This window comes from Pteropus vampyrus, unplaced genomic scaffold (assembly GCF_000151845.1).
Source record: "Pteropus vampyrus isolate Shadow unplaced genomic scaffold, Pvam_2.0 Scaffold76, whole genome shotgun sequence".
Lineage (NCBI taxonomy): Eukaryota > Metazoa > Chordata > Mammalia > Chiroptera > Pteropodidae > Pteropus > Pteropus vampyrus.
In genome coordinates this window covers 3,175,006-3,182,939 of record NW_011888857.1, presented here as the reverse complement: position 1 = coordinate 3,182,939, position 7,934 = coordinate 3,175,006, and the positions used below count along the sequence as shown (strand labels likewise).

Genomic DNA, 7,934 nt, shown 5'->3' with positions numbered 1-7,934 from the left:
ATAAATTTTGTATGTTATGTAAGGTATGGGTCAAGATAATTCCCCTCTCCATTAAATTGTTTTGTCGTCTTTATCAAAATTTGATTGATCTAAGTTTGTTTATGTCTGGCTTTTTTCTTCTTTTTAATATATCTATATGTTTATCTTTTTGCCAGTGTTATACTATCTTGACTATTGTTGCTTTGTAGATAATCTTGAAATCAGGCTTTGTGAATATTTCAAAGCAACTAGAACTCCGATACATTACTGTTGGGAACAAGATAACTTTGTTCCTTTTCTCAAAAATATTCTAGCTATTCCAAGTCATTTGATTTCCCATTATAATCATATTTAAAATAATATATGTAAAAAAATCTACTATTATTTATAAGAGGATTGTGTTAAATCTATAAATTAATTGTTAGGGAATTAATATCTTGATAATATTAAGTATTTAAATTCATAAATACAATATAACTTTCCAACTTGTTTAGCTCTTCTTTGATTTCTTTTTTCAATGTTTAGTATTTTCAGGATACAAATTTTGCATGTTTTATTCGACATACTCTTAAGTATTTCATCCCTTTTCTGAGTATAAATGGTAATTTTGTTTTAATTTTAATTTGCAGTTCTTCATGGCCAGTCTAGAAATACAACTGATCCTTGTTTCCTGAGAATTAGTGAAACTCATTTATTAATTCTAAAAACTTGTTGTAGATTGTTTTGGATTTTCTACCAATACAATCAGATCTTCTGCAAATAGAAACAGTTTCATTTTTTCTTTTCCAATCTGCATTTTTAAAATTTATTTTTCTTGCCTTATTTCTCTGACTAGTGATTTCCACTATGAGGCTAAGTAGAAATAATGAGAGTCAGCAAATTTTCATTGTTTCCAATTTTAATGAGAGAGTAATAAAGCATACCATTATAGATGATACCAGCCATAGGTATTTCATAGATTCACTTTTATCAGATTGAAGAAATTTTATTCCTAATGTACTGTGGATTTTTATAATTAATGGATGCTGAATTTTGTTAAAAGATTTTATTTTAATCTACTGAAATAATTATATGATTTTCTCCTTTAGTCTGTTGATGCTGATGAATTACATTTAGTGATTTTCAAATGTTAAACTTCTCTTGCATTCTGGGATAAGCCCCATTTGGTCATGACGCATTATTCTTTTTATCTATTGCTGGATTTAGTTTACTAATATTTTAAGGACTATGCACTTATGTTAATAGGATATTGGTCTGTGATTTTCTTTTGTTGCTATATGTATATTTTTTTTTGTGGGAGTATGTTGTAATATCCTTGTCAGAGTATGCTGGCCTCACAGAAAGAATTGGGAAATGTCTTCTTCTCATATTTTCTGAGAGATTTTGTGTAAAATTGGTATTACTTTTTCTTGAATGTTTTGTAGAATTCACCAGTGAAGCCAGGTGTCATGGGATTTTCTATGTTGGAAGGCTTTTTAATTATAAATTCAGTTTCTTAAATAAATATAAAGCTTTCAAGGGTATATATTCTTTCTGAATGAGCTTAATAGTTTGTGTTTATGAATATATTTGTCATTTAAGTTATAAAATTTATTTATGTGAGATTGTTCTTGAGCTCCCTTAATGTCCCATCACTATTTCTATGTTCTTTCATACCTAATATTAGTAATTTGTGTCTTCAATCTTTTTTCTTAGTATAGAGATTCAATAATTCTATTAATTTTTAATAGTAAAACTATTGATATTATTCAATGTTTTATGGTTTTTCTGGTTTTAATTTCATTTTTTTCTCATTTGTAATTTTCCTTTCTCTTACTTATTTTGAGTTTAATTCACTCTTATTTTAGGTGGACACCTGTATTATTGATGTAGTACTATATATTTTGATATGTTGCCCTATTTTAGCTGCATTCACCAATGTTTGATTTGTTGTGACTTCATGAAAAGTATTTTCCAGTTTCTCTTGTGATTTCCTCTCTAACCTGTGGGTTTTTGCTAATTTGTGGTTAACTTTATCTTTTTGATTTCCAGTTTAATTCAATTTTGATTATTTCAAATCTTTTACATTTGTTGATGTTTGATTTATGGCCCAGAGTATGGTCTATCTCAGTGAACATTCCTTGTGCACTTCGAAATAGTATCTCATGCTGTTGGTGAATGTAGTGTTCTGTAACTGTCAACTGGGTAAATCTGGTTGATAGTGTTCAGTTCTATATCTTTGTTAATTTTCTACTTGTTCTGTCAATTACTGAGAAAGAAGTTTTGAAATCTCTAAATATAATTTTGGTTTTTCTATTTCTTCTGTCAATTCTGTGTTTTTTACTTTATGTAATTTGAAAGTCTGTTTTGTTTTGTTTTGTTTTGTTTAGGTGCATGCTGATTTAGTATTTTTAGGTCCTCTTGATGAATTGACCCCTTTGCCATTGTCTAATATACCTCTAAATACCTGGCAATATTTCTTGCTTTGAAGTCTACTTTATCTGATATACATCTAGCTTTCCAGCTTTTTAAAAAATTACTGATAGTATGTCAATCCTTTCAATTACTTTGCTGTTAATTTATCTGTCTTTATGTTTTAAGTAGCTTTTTATAGAAGAGCATATAGTTCAATTTTGTTTTGTTCTGAGATTTTCTGCTATTTAATAGGGATGTTTATACAATTTTCTTTAATATAGTCATTGATATGGTTGGGTTTAAATTACCATCTTGATAGCTAGTTTCTAATTGTCCTAAATATTCTTTGTTCCATTTTCCCGTCTTTTCTCCCTTCTGTTTTAAGTATTTTTATGATTTAATCTCCTCTATTAGCTTGTTAGTTATACCTGCTTTAGAGTTTTTAATCATTGTTCTAAGGCTTATAATACACATCTTTAATACATTTATATCTTTTCAATAAAGGGGATGCACCTTGGAGATGAATGAAAAGCTAACTTTTGTACTGAGATACCAGAATTTCTTTACAAAAAGCCATTTCACTCTCTCATATATTAATACGCAGTATATTTGCAGATGGACCTCTATTCATAGAGTATAAATTATACTAATTCATATATGGTATAACTTATAATAGTATACTTTTATAATAGTATACTTCCAATTATCCCTCCACTTTTGAACTACTTTCATATATTTTACTTTTAAATGTGTTATAAATAGCTTTAATAGATAAGTAACTAAATGAGTGATAATAATGTATGAAAGCCATTGAAAATATAGAAAACTTGTCATATATTTCCTTTTATTTTTTACCATTTCAGATGCTCCTTATTTCTTTGTTTAGATTGAATTTATGTCTAGCATTATATTTCTTCTGCCTGAAAAGCTTCCTTTAATATTTCTTGTAGTATAATTCTTATGTAAATGAATTATCTCAGGATTTGTTTTTCTGATAAAGACTTTGCCTACATTTTGAAAAAATATTTTTGCTGGGTATAGAATTCTGGGTTGGTAGCTTTTCCTTTTGATATTTTAAAAATAATACTTTATTTTCTTCTAGCTTGTTTGTTTTCTGACAAAAGGTCTGCTGTAATTTTTATTTTTATTTTTTTTTCTGCATATGTATCTTCATGTCTTTGGTGCTTATAGGTTTGACTAGGACATGTCTTTTTTTTTTCTTCTTCTTCTTTTTTTTTTTTTTTGAAATATGTATTTTAATTAGAGTTCCCAGAGTTTCCTGAATTTGTGGTTTTATGGCTTTCTCATTTTTAGATAACTTTCCACATTTTACCTACAAATGCACTTTTTTGCCCTATTTACTTTCTCTTACCTCTCTGAGATTAAATATTACATGTTTCTTAGACTTTCAAATATTGTCTCACAGTTCTTGAGATTTATTTTATTTTCTTCATTCAGTTTTGTCTTTGTTTTTTACTTGTGTAATTTATATTGACCTATCTTCAAATTCACTGCTTCTTTTTCTCTTGTGTTGAGTCTACTAATGAGACCATTAAAGGAATTCTTTATTCCTGGTATCAATTTTTATTTCTAGCAGTTTCATTTAACTTTTTCTTATAGTTCCCATCTCTCTTTCAATGTTTCTCATGTGTTCACACATTTTGTCAACCTTATAGATATTTTGAAATTTTTATTTGATAGTTTCAACATCTGGGCCATCTTTGAGTCTGCTTTATCTCTTGCTGGTAGATTGGATTTTTTTTCTTTTGTGTGTCATACTTTTTGATTGAATGTCTCTGTTCATGTGTAGAATAGTATATATGACAATAAATAGTAAGTAATTCTTGGAAAGAGCACAGCTCTCCTGTCAAGCTCTCAGCACGAGGAGTCGAGTCTATCTGTCAGCAGCTAAGTGATTTTTGGTATTGTTTTTATTGTTACCTTCAGTGCTCTGCATAGGCTTCAAATTCTGGTAGCGGGTGGCTTTTGCCCTGTTTTTAGAATATAGGCTGCAGTGCTGGAGGGTATTTATCAATATTTCTGTTCCCCCTCAGCTTTCAGCAGTCCCTGCATGTCTGTGCCACAGTAGGAGGCGGTCTCTATGGTCTTATTCCTCCCCTGTCTTTGTCTGAGCAGACCCAACACATGGGTCTTGGAAATGAGTCTTTTTTGATTTTCCTGCTCCCTTCAACTTAGCCAACAAATTCCGCCTTGCATATATACTCAGACTTGGGCAGAAGATTCCTGTTCTTCCTCCAGCAGTTACAGACATAGGCTTTGTATGGCCCCTTAGTTAGAGGATTTTTTTTTCTACTACTTTTCCCCTAGTCATAATAGATCTTTGTCTGTGCCTTGAATGTGACAAATGTACTGCCCTTCCCCGAGTAGTTTTAAATTTTTGCTTTGTAGGAAAGAAATGTCTGCAGAGTAGGTGGTTTCTTCATGTCTTCCTGCTAAAAGCCACCAATCAACTCCTGCATGTCTGTAGAAATCCCTTTCTAGTCTGTCCTCAGTCTTTCTTCTGAGTACCTAAAAGAAGCCCATGGAAAATATCTTGTGAGTGGATACAGATTTTAGTTAGGTCTGGTGCCTACTTCTATCCTAAAATAACATGTAAGCCTACACTTGGCCTTTTACAATACATTACAGTTCTTAACTGATTGCTTCTTACCTGCTTGTATGGTAGCCCCTATGTTTTCCATGCTCTGCCAGAGGTGCAACTCTTTATGTGTCCTTGCAAAGAGCTTGTTCCTTTATGGAATTCTGGTTACTTGGTTGCTTCACAAACTTACGTCTCTGGTAGGCTCAAGAAAAATTATGATTTTGTAGATTGTTCAGTGTTTCATCATTGTTAGGTTATGGATGTTCTTTGGAGCTTTTTATATCCTAAGTGGAAACTTCTGCTTTAGTGACTTAGACTGAAACTAGTGAATGCTGACAGTCATGTAATGTTGTAAATTGACTATAACTGGACAAGAATCTGGGGAGTTAACATACTCTCAGGAAGTAGAGACTCACACTTCCCTAAAATAAATAGTTCTACTGAGTTTTTAAGATTGGAAGGAAACAAAACTGCATATATCAGTGTTTTCATTTGTAATGTTCATAGATATAGGAGATTTTAAAATAAGATTCAAAAATATAAAGCATGTCTGATGAAGCCTCCTTTAGAGATGGTTGTTTTTGGAGCCATACTTGAATTTATTACAAAGTTATCAATTATTGGAGTCAGAGAAAAAGGCAGTTGTGGGGGGATTTTTGGCTGTGGCATGGGGCAGATGTTTTAGGAATCCATATTGACCTTGTTGTCTTGTTATCATGAATGTGCCTGAAGAAACATTGCTCTGTAGGAGCTGAACCACCAAAGAGTCACAATCCTGAGGATCCAAGCAGTTTTGCTGTGGGGAATTGTTTACTGAATTTTAGCTGAAGGAGAAAAAATATGCATTCTTATTATAAGGAAATTCCTTGGATTAATTGGCAGAAGCCTAGAATGAATCAAGAGAGATATAGGAGCCATGAGTGAGGCTCCAGCTATAAAGGGACAATAAGGTCAGTCATGGTGACTTTACTGTAGAACTGCCAGGGCTTTTGGCACAGCCATTAGCAACTGCTGATATCTCGCTCTTCTGTCAGTAGAAACATTCAAAGATCTGCATTTGTTGTCTTTAGCCAAAGAGGAAGACCCCAGAATCTGTTCTTCTATCAGCAACTGAGGGTGAGCAGTAATAGTGACTAATTCATCGTGGACATATTTAAGCATCTCTGAGGATTTGGAGGTAAGGAGATCCCTGGAATATGATGAAATCTCTGTTAGTAAAGTTGATTGTTCCCAGAGTCATTTTAATTTGATCATAAATCCACTTGAAGTGAGATACAAAGGATATTGGCAATTAAAGATTAAAGAATCTACACAAAGAATCTAATCCCTACTCTGGACTGTAGTCTCCTTCTACATCCTAATACACAGGATGTAGACTGTGTATTATTTGTAATTACATCCCATTATTTAATCCAGTACCTGACACTAATAGTTTTTTACTGAACATTTACTGAATAGTTGAAGAATGACTATAAACTTAAGGAAAATATAATATGATATTTGACAATATTTATAATTAAGGGCTTTTTTTTTCTTGAATAGTTTCTGATAGAAGCATTCTGTGAGAATACCATTACTTTTGTCAAATACCTATGTGTTTGTTTATAAAGCTAAAAAAATTAAAAAGTATATAGATTGTAACATTTATAAAGCTTCCAGATAGTAATTACTATGGCTTAGACGTTTAACAAATTTTCATGCCTGTTTATGATAACTGGACTATAGAGTATCTATGTGACAGATCCTATAGGTCAAGAGCCACTTAGCATTGTAGGATCTTACCACATATTGTCTGTAGACTCATTTTACCAGTGGGATCCAAAGATGTTCATTAGAAATGACAATCACAGTTCTAGGAAGAACAAAAAATTCCTATACCTAAGAAAAAATTCATTCCTGAATGCACAATAATATTTAGTAGCAAAAATGTTCACACTTCGTTACACCCATGATAGAGACTGAGGCTAACTCTCTTAGCATCTTACAATGGATTTGCTTCACCAGTTGTTCTTCTAGAGAAATTTACCTTGCTTTTTCATTATTACCATTGATAAAGGTTCAAGATGTTACCATGCATTTGATCAAATATTAATAAATGTGCTTGGAGAGAGTTAACGTCTACCAGCAAAACAGAGGGGACACGTCATCTAGACCCGGCAGAGAAACTTTGTGGAAAACCTGCAGTGGAGATTGCTCTAGGAGGCAGATGAGAGAGATTATTTTTCACAACTACTGTTGAGTGAAATGAAAATGCCTAGCTTTGTCCCTCTATGGCAAAGGCTGGGAAACGATCAATCTTGTCAGCACCTGAATACTATTTTGCTGGCGGACTTTAATTACATAGGCTAGACAGCTTGCAAGGGGAAAAAAAAGTTGAAAATCTCTCTTCTGGGTAAATTTCCTAAGCAGTGTGTGAGAGGTATACACAGAAATCATGTTGACAAAATATTTTGTGCAAGTGCCTCCCACACACATCTTTAAAATGTTACCCCTATGTGTTTTCCATTCCTGCTGCTATGCAAGTAACAAATCTGCAGCGTCTTAATCTGTCTTTCTCTTCCTTGCCCCATGACTCCTCCAAGAAACATTAGCAACTATTGCATTCATCTCCTTGTATCATTTCATGTAATTTAAAAGTGATTTTAGAATTAAATTGAGTTCTAAGTTTTCCTATGAAGTTATCTGGAAGGTAAGTTAAATTAAATGAACCATGAACACTTCACAGTAGTATAATATGTTTTTAAGATATAGAAATTCACATTTTCATTGAAAAAGTTATAAACTTACTTTAAAATCTTTTGTATATTTTAAGTGTTTTCAGGGAGTACTGAGGAAACACACAGTTTGAGATTATGGAGTGACTAAAATGTTTCTCCTATGAAGATCTAAACATTTTAATGATGTCATCTTTTTTCAGTGATGTCAGTATTTTCTTTTCTTTTGTCCCATTAAGTAAAAC

The 7,934-nt window shown here is 32.0% G+C and overlaps 1 long non-coding RNA gene across 1 annotated transcript in view; it reads left to right on the top strand.

Moving 5' to 3' along the window:
* Positions 1 to 6,147, top strand: part of LOC111741304 — a 21,943-nt gene extending 15,796 nt beyond the window's left edge. The window contains exon 3 of the long non-coding RNA XR_002780961.1: positions 6,046 to 6,147. This is a non-coding gene — a long non-coding RNA (uncharacterized LOC111741304). The remainder of the gene's footprint in view (positions 1 to 6,045) is intronic.
* The last annotated feature ends 1,787 nt before the right edge of the window (positions 6,148 to 7,934 follow it).